Source organism: Solanum tuberosum, unplaced genomic scaffold (genome assembly GCF_000226075.1).
Source record: "Solanum tuberosum cultivar DM 1-3 516 R44 unplaced genomic scaffold, SolTub_3.0 scf00169, whole genome shotgun sequence".
Classification (NCBI taxonomy): Eukaryota; Viridiplantae; Streptophyta; class Magnoliopsida; order Solanales; family Solanaceae; genus Solanum; species Solanum tuberosum.
The window spans coordinates 83,235-98,648 of NW_006239099.1; positions in this window are offsets into that span (position 1 = coordinate 83,235).

The window sequence follows — 15,414 nt, forward strand, 5'->3', positions numbered from 1 at the left end:
TTGCTACTAGAAACCTAGACTCAACTAAGGTAGAAGGTCTCCATCTCATGATATACATACTTTGGGAACCCAGACTCAACTAAGGTAGAAGGAACCCATTAGGGAGGCCAGATTAAACTATCGTACCAGTTTCCATATCATATTCATATCCACTCAGTGCTAAGCATTAATTCCCATAGATTACATATCAAGTCTTGACTTAAGTGCATATTCATGGAAGAATGTCTTGACACTCAATCCAACATAATTCATACTATAGCTCATAGATTCAATAGGTGAGAATAACCTTTCAACCATAGAATCATCATATTGTGAGAACAATTTTCACATCATACCATATTTATTCATAAGTGTACACATGAGGATAACCCTTAACAACACAACAACTAGGTCATAATCATATTCACTTTACTCTCCGAGTGTTCTTAAAGTATATACATCAATCTCATAATCATGCATAATTCTCATACTTTGCCCTTCAAGGACCCTAGATCATATTCAATCAACAAATCTAGAATTAATACATTAGACATGGATATAATCATAATTCAAGTATCCCAATCACTACATACGTAATCTCATACCATTCTTCAATAATCAACAAACCCACATCACAAGATCATATTGAGTAATATGGGGAATTCATGGTTTCTAGGGTTTTCACATAAAAACCATAATAAATCATCAATTCAATCATAATATAATGTAATTAAAGAATTGGAATCGTGTTTTATAGGAACCCATGACTTAGAGACAAACCCTAGATTTTGGGGAATTTCTATCTTTGAAAATGGGATTTTGAAGGGACTCCATGGATGATAACTATCCATGGATGAAGGACTACCATACCTTAGCAATGAAGCCTAATGAATTGATGAGAAGAATTTGATTCTTGAACCCTAGCTTCACCTTCTTCCTTCTTCTTCTTCCTTGAAATTCTAGAGAGAATTTTTTTGAGATAAAATGAACTTTTTGGGATTTTATTTGGGGTTTTGGAAATAATGAGGTGAATGGGTGTATTTTTGACTTAAAATGACTTATATTGGTGTATAAAACTAAGGCAAAACCACTTCACTTTAATAAGACTTAAACCAGAATTTTCCTAAACACCCCTCACTTTTAAGTGAGCTGCCTAGGTACCATGAGGGGCTTCCACAAGCTGTGGTCCCCTCCGTGGACTTGAGGCAATGGCTAGGAAGTCTCATGAGAGTCTCCCACGAGCTGTGGTGCTTGTCCATGAGCCTTGGCCCCTCTCGTGGATGCAACCTTAGCCCACTAGGCTAAGGCAAACCTCAAGAGGGGCTTCCACGAGCCGTGGTGCTTGTCCACGAGCTGTGGTCCTTCTTGTGGATGCACCCTTAGCTCACAAGCCTTAGGCAATCTTCATGAGCCTCCATGAGCCGTGGTGCTTGCCACATGCCGTGGTTCCTCTCGTGGACCTTGAGGTAGTGGCTAAGCCACTTCTCTCAACCCTCACATCACCATTTCTCTTCCACGAGTCTTCCCACTAGCCGTGGTCTTCACCACAATCCATGAAATGGCTCGTAAAGATGAGACTTAGGCAGATATTGGGGAGGCTGCTGCCTAGCCCTCCACGGGGCATGGTGGCCACCACGGGTCATGATGACCCTCGTGGATGGTAGGAGCAGTGCCTTGGCCAACTCTTGGGCAGCCTTAGGCCCTTGCCCATTTTCCTTGGCTCTAGCCCTTTTTCCATGACGTTAACCCTCACGCTTAGCTCTAGTCTAGCCTACTAGTTTCCGGGGTGTTACAATATCTCTCCCTTGGGAACATTCGTCCTCGAATGACGATCTAGACACCTTACGGAAGTAAAGACTCAAGACTAGCATCCCATCATGCATGAAACATAAAAATAATGCACAAATCAAAGGAGGAAACTTCATCTCCATCTCAAATATAAGCAATGTATCACAAGGAAGTAGGAACTACATGTAATAAACCCATTATGCATAAAACTCAACATTTCTCAAATTCATAGGAGGAACTACCTTCCCAAACTAAAAACATGCTCAAGACAATATCATGGAGCCAATATGCAATTACTCTCAAGAAAGCATATCAAAGCATGTTCATCAACTCATCTCATGAAATCAAATAGGTAACTTACACTAAATGCACAACAACACGAGGAATATAAATTATGAGAACTCATTTTCTTACTAAACATGAATTTTTCAAGAGCATGCATAACATAATGAAATCATGAAAAAAAACACATATACACACATGACTCCCAAAACACTAAAACTCAAGAGGAAGTACTTACCTCAAGCTTGAATAGGAGTAGAAGGAAAGAGATGAGGATATCGGGACCATATCGGCCTCGTCCTCCCAAGTAACACCTTAACTAAATGATTTCTCCATAGAACCTTCACGGAAGCTATTTCCTTGTTTCTCAATCTCTTGACTTGCCGGTCTAGGTTCTCTACCGGAACCTCTTCATATGAAAGACTTTCGTCAACTCCCAACCCTTCTAAGGGAATAATGGACACCGAATATCTGATACACTTCTTAAGCATAGAAACATGAAATACTGGGTGAATCGGGGCCAACTCATTTGTCAAATCCAACTCATAGGCAACTTTCCTAATACTCTTCAAAATTTAATATGGTACTGGGGACTAAGTTTCCCTTTCTTGCCAAACCTCATCACACCTTTCATGGGTGAGATTTTCAAATAGACCCAATCATTAACTTCAAATTCTAGATCCCTTCTTCTCACATCGGCATAAGACTTTTGTCTACTTTGAGCTGTTCTCAACCTCTCTCTAATAAGCCAAACTTTCTCAATGGCTTCATAAACTAGCTCGGGACCTATCAAAGCAATTTTACCTACCTCAAACAAACCAACCGGAGACCGACATCTGTCCTACCATTCAAAGCTTCAAAAGGAGCCATACCGATACTAGAGTCATAAATATTATTGTAGGCGAACTCTATTAATGGAAAGTGGTCATCCCAATTACCTTTGAAATCTATTACGCATGCCCTTAACATATTCTCTATTATTTGGATGGTACGCTCCGGTTGACCATTTGTTTGGGGGATGAAAATCCGTGCTAAGCTTGACCTTAGTACCAAGCCCTTTTTGGAATGACTTCCAAAAGTGTGAAGTAAATTAAGTACCCCGATCCAAAATAATATATAAACGGAGCCCATGCAACTTCACTATCTCACTTATATACAACTTGGCATAGTGTTCCGCCGAATAGGACACCTTGACGGGAATAAAGAGCGCTTCCGCGCAATAATTCGACCAAAGGTGATCCTATTACAGGAATAGCGTCAGGGACACCTGTTACTATTTTCACTGCCCAATAGCCAATTTAGTGGGCTGATTTGTCATACTATCTATAATGGCCCAAATAGAATCATTTTGTCTTCGAGTGCGAGGCAAACCCACAATAAAGTCCATATTCACGTGTGAAGTAAATTAAGTACCCCGATCCAAAATAATATATAAACGGAGCCCATGCAACTTCACTATCTCACTTATATACAACTTGGCATAGTGTTCCGCCGAATAGGACACCTTGACGGGAATAAAGAGCGCTTCCGCGCAATAATTCGACCAAAGGTGATCCTATTACAGGAATAGCGTCAGGGACACCTGTTACTATTTTCACTGCCCAATAGCCAATTTAGTGGGCTGATTTTGTCATACTATCTATAATGACCCAAATAGAATCATTTTGTCTTCGAGTGCGAGGCAAACCCACAATAAAGTCCATATTCACGTCTTCCCACTTCCAAGTGGGGATACTTATATCTTGGGACAAGCCTCCCAGTCTTTGGTGCTCAACCTTAACTTGTTGACAATTCAAACATTTGGCTACAAATCCTGTAATATCTTTCTTCATTCCGTTCCACCAATAGACTTCCCATAGATCACGGTACATCTTGGTGGCTCCCGGATGAATAGAATACCAAGAACTAAGAGCTTCCTCTAAAATTTGATCCCTCAATCCATCAACATCCAGAACTCATAATCGACGTTCTTACCTAAGCACCCCATCTCCCCCTTGGGAGAAAGCCTCAATGGACTTCTTGAGTACTGACTCTTTCAACTCAACTAATATAGGATCAAGGTTTTGTTTAGAATGCACATCCATCACAAAGGACGATTCAGAACCATTATGAACCATGACACCACCCTTGGTGGAATCCACTAGTTGAAAACCTAGCCGAGCCAACCTATGCACATCACGAACCAACTTTTTCTTTTCATCATCTACATGAGCCACACTACCCATGGACAACCTACTAAGTGCATCCGCTACCACATTAGCTTTGCCAGGGTGGGTAAAGGATACTCATGTCATAATACTTCAATAATTCTAACTACCTTCGTTAACGAAAATTCAAGTTCTTTTGACTAAACACATATTGAAGACTCTTGTGATAGGTGCAAACATACAAATAATGCCTCCATATTTTTAAGGCAAACACAACCGCCGCTAATTCAAGATCATGGGTCGGATAATTCTTCTCATGGACTTTAAGTTGCCTTAAAGCATAGGAAATAACCTTACCAGTTTGCATGAGAACACATGCCAATCCAACTCTAGAGGCATCACAATACACCGCAACACCATCCATACCCTCAGGTAAGGTCAAACCCGGAGCGGAAGTAAGTCTATATTTCAACTCTTGGAAACTTTTCTCACAAGGTTCCGACCACACAAACTTAGCTTTCTTTTGAGTCAAAGCCGTCAACGGAGAAGCAATGGAGGAAAACCTCTCAACAAACCTCCTATAGTAACTGGCCAAACCCAAAAAACTTCTAATGTCAGAAGGAGTTAGAGGTCTAGGCCAACTCTTGACCACATTCGTCTTCTTAGGATCTACCTCAATACCCTCACTTGATACAATATGACCAAGGAAAGCTACTGACCTTAACCAAAATTCACACTTACTAAACTTTACAAAAGGTTGTTGGTCCTTAAGAACTTGCAACATAATTCTCAAATGGTCCATATGTTCATTCTCACTCCCTGAGTAGATAAAAATATCATCGATAAACACAATCACAAACATGTCTAGATATTGCCTAAACACTATATTCATCAAATCCAAAAATGCCACCGGGGCATATGTCAACCCAAATACATAACGAAAAATTCATAGTGACCATACCAAGTTCTAAAGGCTGTCTTTGGAATATCAACCCGTCTCATCCTTAATTGGTGGTAATCCGAACGAAGATCAATTTTGGAGAAATAGCTAGCCCCTTGAAGTTGGTCAAACAAATCATCAATTCTCGGAAGGGATATCCATTATTGATGGTCATTTTATTCAATTGACGATAGTCGATGCACATTCTAAGAGACCCATCATTCTTTCTATCAAACAATACGGGAGCACCCCATGGAGAGATATTCGATTGGATAAAACCTTTATCTAGCAAATCCTTTAATTGCTCTTTCAACTCTTTTAACTCCGCCGGAGCCATTCTATAAGGAGGAATGAAGATAGGTTGCGTAATCGGTAAAAGGTCAATACCAAAATCTATTTTCCGTTTGGGAGGAATACCGGGTAAATCATCGGGAAAAACTTCTGGAAACTCATTCACTGCCGGAACCGACTCTAAAGAAGGGGTTTTAGACTCAACATCCATCACCCTAAACACCCTTTTGAGATCATTTTCCTAGCTTTAATACAAGAGACAAATTGACCTCTAGGGATAGAATTTCCCCCCTTCCACTCTAAGATAGGCTCATTTGGAAATTGGAATTTAACCACCTGAGTCCTACAATCGATAGAGGCATAACATGTATGCAACCAATCCATACCCAAAATCACATCAAAGTCTAACATGTCTAACTCCACCAAATCTACCAAAGTAACTCTATGGGACAAGGAAATAGGAAAACTTCTATAAACCCTCCTAACCACCATCGAATCACCAACCGGGGTAGAGACCAAAAAAGGTTCTACTAACACATCGGGGAGTATTTCAAACTTTATAGCCACAAAAGGTGTCACAAAGGAAAAAGTAGCACCAGGATCTAACAAGACATACACATTAATAGAAAAGACTGTTAACATACCGGTCACGACATCCAGGGAGCTCTCTTGGTCACCTCGGGATTGAAGAGGATAAAAGCGGTTTTTCTTTTAAGCATTGGAGTTTGAGCCGCTCGAAAGAGCTTGTTTATCTTCCCTTACCTTAAACTTGAGCATTGGACAATCTCTCATCTTATGGCCAACATCGGTACCAACAAGGCACTTGCCATCATGCTTTCTTCCACATTTTGCACAATTAGGCCTAGCAACAAAAGAACCACCACTATTATCCCCTTGAGGTTCAGGGTTGGAAACCATATCCTTGTTGACCCTTGGATCACTATAGGAGCCTTGGTTTGAGAACCTTTGTCTAAATCTTGGTCGATCTTGTCTATCACACCTAGCATTGGAGAAGTTCCCATCACCGGTTCTAGCTCTTTTCACCTCTCTATTCTTTTTTCTTGAGTTTTGACTCCTCAATTTGTTGAGCATACACCATAGGCCTTGAGATATCTATGTCATGAAGGAGCATTGCCGTACGACAATCTTCCTGAACCAAGTCGGACACACCTGTCAAAAACCTACTCATCTCATCCCTCGAATCCTCCACCATAGATGGAGCATACTTGGATAGTTGGGTAAATTTCAAGGCATACTCCTTGACACTCGTGCTACCTTGACTAAGGTTAATAAATTTTCCATCTTAGCCTCCCTCAACTCTCGGGGAAAGAATCTATGAAGAAATGCCAATTTGAACGTTTCCAATTCAACCATTCCCGCTCCTACGGGTCTTCTCCTCTTCCATAAATCATACCATACTTGAGCAACATCCTTTAGTTGATAGGCGACTACCTCCGACTTCTCTTTCGAAGACATTCCCATAATATTAAGCACTTTGTAAACCTCATCGATAAACCTTTGGGGATCCTCTTCTATTTTAGAGCCATGAAATTCGGGAGGGTTAATTCTAGCAAAATCCCTAACCCTAGAAGAAGACAAATTCACATTAGGATTGACCAGAGCTACAACTTCTCTATTGGTTTGAGCCATCTCGACTTGAGCAAACATTTGAATGGTAGACCTAAACTCCGCATGGGTCACATTCTCAGCCACTGAATCAATTGGATCTTGGTTAACTTGAGGAGCTTGATTACCTTGAAGAGCTTGCTCATTCACATTGACACCCTCCATTCTTCTAGCGTTAGCCCTTCATGTGTTCATATCGTGAAGACACAAGAGAAGGATTAGAAGAGGGACTTTATAGAGTTAAACTCTAAGGCACGACTTTAAGAGTAATGAAAGAAGTAAAATTTCCTAAACATCTTATAGCCTTTCATTCATAAGTATGGCGTGCTTCAGACCCATGAACAAGACTCTACTAGACGTGGCTTATGAAACATCACCCTAGAATCATTCTAAACATTGTGCTCTGATACCATGTTTGTCAAGACTTGGTACCCTCTAGACGTAACAAGGCACATAGAACCCCGAAAGGCTCCATGTAAGCCACTTAGAATATCATAAAATAAAGCAATAGAATAATAAGAGTAAAAACACATTTCAAGTTCAAAATTTTTATAAAGGAAAGAGGAAGTCTAAACTTGTCTCAATTAGCCATCTACTACAATCCTTGAATAAAATAGGGTCACAACATTTACAACATAATCCGAAAGTCAACTACAAGGACAAGAAACTACAAAGACAACATTCGTCCTCGAACCATGAGGAATCACCATTAGCAAGGAGAAATGAACAAATCCACGCTCTAGCCGAAATGAGGACCGCCTTGAGAATCAGACCCTACACTTGGGAAAATGTAGGAAAATATGGATTAGTACAAAAATGCACCAAGTATGATAGTCATGCAAAAATTATGAAAACATGCTAAAAGGGACATTTTAGTTGAATGCATGCAGTTTGCTAAGTTAAAGCATCATTTTGAAGATAGAGGAAAAACATAAGTCATAAGAATAATCAACTTATAGGTCATCATATAATAAGAGGAACATACCATAAATACCATCAAAGCATACTTGTGCAATGCATGAATAAGATCCCATAATCCCACCCATACTAAGTAAAGCTTCTTGAGTAACTATAGTTCATAATTCATATTATTTTTCATACTATCATAAAGGGAGATTATCCTTAACCGACATAGACCATGTGAGCTTACCATGGAATCTAGTGTCTACCCCACACCGAAAAGGGGTTGTCCTACTTGCTTAAGGTAGAACCGTACTCTTAGCTTAGGTGGATCCACTATCTAAAGACCTATGTGGGCACATAGTTTATGGGATAAGGCGATTTCTACTAGAAACCCAGACTTAACTAAGGTATAAGGTTTGCATCTCATGAGATACATACTTTGGGAATCCGTACTCAACTAATGTAGAAGGAACCCATTTGGAAAGCCAGACCCAACTATCGTACAAACTTCCATCCCATATTTATATCCACTCGGTGCTAAGCATTAATTCCATAGATTACATATTAAGTCTTGACTTAAGTGCATATTCATGGAAGAATGTATTGACACTCACCCGGACTCAACTATGGTAAAAGGAACCCATTTGGAAAGCCAGACCCAACTATCGTACAAACTTCCATCCCATATTTATATCCACTCGGTGCTAAGCATTAATTCCATAGATTACATATTAAGTCTTGACTTAAGTTCATACACATGGAAGAATGTCTTGACACTCAATCCAACATAGTTCATACTATAGCTCATAGATTCAATAGTGGAGAATAACCTTACAACCTTAGAATCATCATATTGTGAGAACACCTTTCACATCATACCATATTTATTCATAAGTATGCACATGAGGAGAACCTCCAACAACACAACAACTAGGTCATTATCATATTCACTTTACACTCCGAGTATTCTTAAAGCATATACATTAATATCATATAATAATGCATAATTCTCATATTTTGCCCTTCAAGGACCCTAGATCATATTCAAACAATACATCTAGAATTACTACGTTAGACATGGATATAATCATAATTCAGATAACCCAATCGCTACATACATAATATAATACCATTCTTCTATAATCAACAAACCCACATCACAAGATCATAATTGAGTAATATGGGGAATTCATGGGTTCTTGGGGTTTTCACATAAAAACCATAATAAATCATCAATTCAATCATAATATAATATAATTAAAGCATTATAATCATTTTTGAAAGAAACCCATGACTTAGAGACAAACCCTAGCTTTTAGGGAATTTCTGTCTCTAAAATTGAGGTTTTAAAGGGACTCCATGGATGATAACTATCCATGGATGAAAGACAACCATACCCTAACAATAAATCCCAATTAATTTGATGAGAAGAATTTGATTCTTGAACCCTAGCTTCACCTTCTTCCTTCTTCTTTTTCCTTGAAGTTCTAGAGAGAGAATTTTTTGAGAGAAGATGAACTTTTTGGGATTTGATTTGGGGTTTTGGAAATAATGGGGTGAGTGGGTGTATTTTTGACTTAAAATGACTTATATAGGGGTATAAAACTAAGGCAAAATGACTTCACTTTAATAAGACTTAAATCGGAATTACCCAAAAACACCCCTCACTTTTAACGAAGTTGCCGAGGTACCGCTAGGGGCATCCACGAGCCGTGGTCAAGTCCACGAGCCGTGGTCAAGTCCACGAGCCGTGGTATCCCCCGTTGACTTGAGGCAGTGGCTAGACAGTCTCATTAGGGGCTCCCACAAGCTATGGCCCCCCTCGTGGATGCACCCTTAGCCCATAAGCGTAAGGTAAATCTCACGTGGGACTTCCACGAGCCGTGGTCCCTCTCATAGATGCCTCCTTAGTCCACAAGCCTAAGGCAATTTTCACGAGGGGACTTCACGAGCCGTGGTACTTGCCACATGCCGTGGTCCCTCTCGTGGACCTTGAGGCAGTGGGTAAGCCACTTCTCTCCACCCTCACACTACCATATGTATTCCATGAGCCTTCCCACGAGCCGTGGTCTTCACCACGAGCCATGAAGTGGCTCATGAGGAGGAGACTTAGGCAGATTTTGGGGAGGCTACTGCCTAGCCCTCCACAGGTGGCACCACGGGGGGTGGTGGCCACCATGGGTCGTGAAGACCCTCGTGGATGGTAGGGGAAGTGCCTTGGCCAACTCTTGGGAAACCTTGGTCCCTTGCCTTAGCCCCTGCCCATTTTCCTTGGCTCTAGCCCTTCTTTCTTGACATTTACCCTCACGTTTAGCGCTAGTCTAGCCTACTAGTTTATGAGATTTTACACCACGTGAGTTAAACGTGGAGTCCGATGTATACGCCCCATCGAGAGGACCCAATATACCTTTCCAGAGGTATAAATTCATGACCGGCGTGATTACTAAAATGATGCCCACAGAGGGGACTTATAAACCTATGAGGTTCCATAGTTCTAGGGCTTTGAGGGTGACTGACCCTGGTCCATTTCGGTATTAAGCCTACTCCCAACTAAAATGTGTACAATACAATATAACTGCAAATAAACTGGATAGCTCAAGATTTTTACATGCTAGCTGAAAATGCAACATTAATTACTGATAATGAGACATTTGAAAACTAAGGCATGCATATCTGTTTATCTGTCCTAGTTAGTGTAATTCATGAACTAAAAGAACTACACAACTAGGGTTCAAAGTTTCATGCAAGAATTTACGCAAAAATGTTACTAAGACATAATAATTTGATTAAGAACATTACAACAACTAAATCATAGCAATTATCTAAAGTTCTAGAAACCCTAGGTCTAGATAATATGAAGGGAATCAAGAATCTGACTGAATTCTAGGGACCTAATGGGTTAAAGGAACCCACTAGTGAAATCCCACATACGTGGTGATGAATTTCATGGAGAAATCTTTTGATTTCAAGGCTAGAACGGAAGAAAAAACCTTGCTACTGTTCTTGAGGATGCTAACGCCTGAATTCTCTTCTTTTTGCTCTAGTTTTGGTGAAATTAGGTGAATGATCGATTAGGGTAAGTTCTGATTAAGTTACTAGGCTCAATCTGACCAAAACTACGTAGTTTAGGGGTTAAACGACGTAGTTTAGGTGTCCAACACATAGGGGAAAAGACCAAAATGACCCCACTTAAAATCTAATGGGGGCCCGACCATAGACGCAATGACGGACCATCACAAGGACCATGGTCCATCGTATGGGTCATGGTTCTTGGTCCAGTGAAATGTGGTTCTTGGCCCTTCCCTCTACGGTCCACTTTACAGACCGTATGAAGGATCACGGACCGTGAAGGTCCCCGTGGTCCTTTACTTGGGCTAGGGGCCTATTGGATTGGTTTCACAGAAGCCACAACGGCCCATCATCAAGACCACGGCCCGTGAAAGTCCCCGTGTTCTGATGTCTGAGCCTGGTGGGTTCTGCCTGGCTTCCACGAGCCTCCCAACGGCTTGTGTGGTGGTCCACGACCCGTGAAAAGTCCCGTGGTCCACCATTTCTGGGCTGGTTGTGAATCCACAGACAGGTCGACGGACTGTGATTCCATTCACGTTCCGTGAACCCTGTCGTGGTTCACCCATTTTCTGGTGTTCTGGTCTGATAAGTACTGAGTTGTTACAATATGTCTCCTATGTATTTCTTACAATGCCTTGCATAATGATAATACAAGTCGTAGACATGTATACACACATAATCAGAAACATACAACCATCCTAACAAGGAACTCAAGAGCTAGAGAACCACTTAGTCATTACTTCATCTCCGCCCTAACATCACATAACATTATTCTCTAATCATACAGATTCCATGTCCGAAGGCCTATACATGACACTACGAACCTCTACAAGATATAATGCAGTAAAATGGGTCTAACCACTAAATTGAAGGAAACATAGCCTACTTAAGTGTCAAACAACAAGTGATGAACCTTGCCCATGAATTTGACTCTACAGAAGCAACCTTTGATGAATGAGCTTTGGAATATCCTTAGGCTACCACGTTCCTTGTGCGATAATTCTTCCCCCTCATTGCTCCCTTGGACTAAGTGCCTTTGGATGGTTTATGGTGCAACCATCGTCTATTTATCCTTTCAAAAGTTGGAGAAAATAGAAGAAGAAAGATTAATTAGGTTTTTGAATTTTTGGAATCTCTCTATAGCGAGACTCAAACCGTTATAGTTTCACCGCTAGGACGAGAATTATCCCGCTATGGCGGGCTGACATCAACCTAGCCCAAAATTCAGTTTGGCTAAAATTGTCATGTGATAAAATTTTAAAAATTCTTACACCACACTTTTGAACTTTTGGGACTCCGCACGAGGTGCCCTTTAGTACTGATGAATCAGATCGTTACAATGTTAGAGGCTAATTTAAATGATAATATCTTCTTAAAGTAGTAACAAGAACCTCTTACCCATTTTCTCTAATTTTTAAAGACTTAATCTATTAGAGTCCTTTTAAATTAAGTTTTCTTAATTTGTTTTTAAAATTAAGTGACAACTCTTTCTAAGTATTTTTCTAAATTATTTATAATTAGAACATTTCAAAAGTAGTAAAACTACAACACAATACCCATTGTGTACAACATTTTCAATCATGTTTATAAATGAAAATGATGTAATTGCAAATTGAGACTGATCTAAACGACAGTTGAGAAAGATAGGAGAATTAAGAACTAAGAATTGGTTAAGCCAACAAGCATTGTCAATATAAGGATTAGTACTAAATAAATTGAGTGTTAAATTATACCTTGTGTATTTTAGATGAAATACATAAAGGACATGCATTTTTATGGAATAATTTAACTACAAGTCTAAAGTGTATTATAGAGCACAATATTATTTGAATTTTATGTATTAATTTAATGTTATTGGGAATTTTTTTCAATATTACTTAAAGTAAGTCTTGAAAATAAAATTGAAAATGATTAAAACGATGCCAAAAAGGAAAGTTAGTAGTTCAACAACATCAATTAGAACAATCAAGGTTTTTTTTTTTTTTTTTATAAAAAAAGAAGAATAAATGTAACTAACTAGAGATGTAAATCATCTTAAAATGTTTTTATATAGCTAGTGTTGCTGTGATTTATTTGTTGAATCACATGAAGAAAATATAAGTGTAAATAAAAAATATAACCATCTATCTGGTGTATGTGTGTGTGTATATATATATATATGTATGTATATATATAACATAACCTTGAACTTGATAAAAAGAAACATACTTACCTCTTCTCAACTCACTCAACTAAACTCACTCAAGAATAAGATACTCAACTCAAAGATATGATACTCAACTCAAAGGTATGATACTTAACCCAAAGGTATGATACTCAACTCAAAGGTACTCAACTCAAGATACTCAACTCTGGATACTCAACTCAAGATAAAACAACAATAAAAGATGCAATATATGAAAAGCTTTTAAAACAGTAAATAACAACTCAATGTATTGAAGAATACAATAACAACTCAATTTGTATATAATAAAATATAATATAACTTTTTGTGAGTTTCTCTAACTGACAACCATCACTATGAGCTATGTGATGATACAACGTCTCGCCCACTCTGCCAGAACTATCCTATACTTTGCCACAATATAAGACCTCTCAACTAAGTGGATCCACTAGTCTATGCTAAAAAACATTAAGGAATCATCTAAAAAGTATGACCTTTTCTACCCATATTGGCTACATGGTTTATGGAGACTTGAGTTATTATGAACTCGTCCCAATATCAGTACTCAATACTACTCTAAAAATATACTCAGCTCATATGTTTAGAAACATAACTCTTTCTATGGTTTGAAATAATTACTCAAAAACTAGCTCAAAGGCTCTATTGAAAATCTCAGTTTCCTTTCATCTTAAATGTGAAAACATTTACTCTTGGGAATACTTAGTTCCCATATAGCATTTTAAAGAAAATGAACTCAACTCTGCTCTTTCTCAAAAACATTTCAAAAGTCATATTATAATATGATCATTGATGACTCGGGAAGTCATACTGCATAAATATTGATGGTATATCTAGATACCATACTGCTGATACATTGATGGCATACTCGATTGTCATACTAATCATGTTTTAGAAAACTCTTTTCTCAAAACTCATCTTTATTTTCTCAAAACTCAGTTTAAGAACTCAAATGTTGTCTTTAAAAAAGGTTTTTAAAATTTACAACTCAGATCATAAGATTCATGTGGAATTATGAACATGAACGACTCAACTCAGGGATCTTAATAACAATAAAGAACCTCTGTCTCCAAACTCAAGACTCAATGATACTGTTCATCTCTAGACTGCTCAACTCATAGGGTTCATGCGGAATTATGGCCATGAACAACTCAACTCAAAATAGTTTGGAACTCAATACTCAAGACTTAGAACTTGAAGATACTACTCCTCTAAAAAATGCTCAAATTATGAAGTTCATGTAGAATTATGGGCATGAAAGACTCGACTTGAGGGTCTACATAATAATATGAAACTCGTGTATACGACTCTTCTCATTCTCATACTTACTTCCTCAAAACTTAGTTCAAATCAATACTTGATCTCAAAGGATTCACAATTGAACTCAAACACTTTTTGAACTCTACTCTTAACTCTCTCTTGAATGTGAATTATGAATTCAAGAGTTATGGTTCATGATATGGAGGATCTAGTGATGATAAAGTAGACTCATGAATACATTCTCATCATTATCATACTCACTTGCTCGAGTCTTGAAACAAGTTATTAGAAATTCTAGAGGACTCCTCAAAAAGACTCTAACGGACTTTCTCAAAATGTTCGGAAGAACTCTCAAAACTTAACTCTTAGCTCTACCTTGAATTTGAATTTTGACTTCAAGGTTGTGATTTATGATAGGAAAGATCTCGTGATGTTTAGGAGTGTTTTTAGATAGTGAAACATGAGAAACAATCAAGAAATAACTGTCTGGAAGCAAGTCTGCGACGCAAAGATGCATTTTACTATTTGGTCGCAAAATAAATTTTGAGGGAGAAGGGTCTGTGACTTCTGCACGACGCGGAGAGAAAAGTTCTATTTCTAAGGAATTGGTCCGCGATGCCGACCTGGTACCCAGATTTTCCCGACTTTTTCCTTCTTCATTTTCTAACCCCAATTCGCCTAAATTCGATTCTTTTTCTCAATTTCTCTTTCGATTCAGATACCCAACACAACTCTAAAATTGACACGATTTACTCAAGAACTCACAATCTCATCTAATCTCAAGAACGAAAGCCAATTTCAAGAACATAATTCAAGAACACCAAACTTTAAACTTTCTAGAAGGAATTTCGCTGAAATTAACATGATTGGCGTGTGGTGAACAAACCCTACACTATGGAAGCTTACATACTTGAAAAACCCCTCTTCTTGAAGAACTTGAAGGAAAA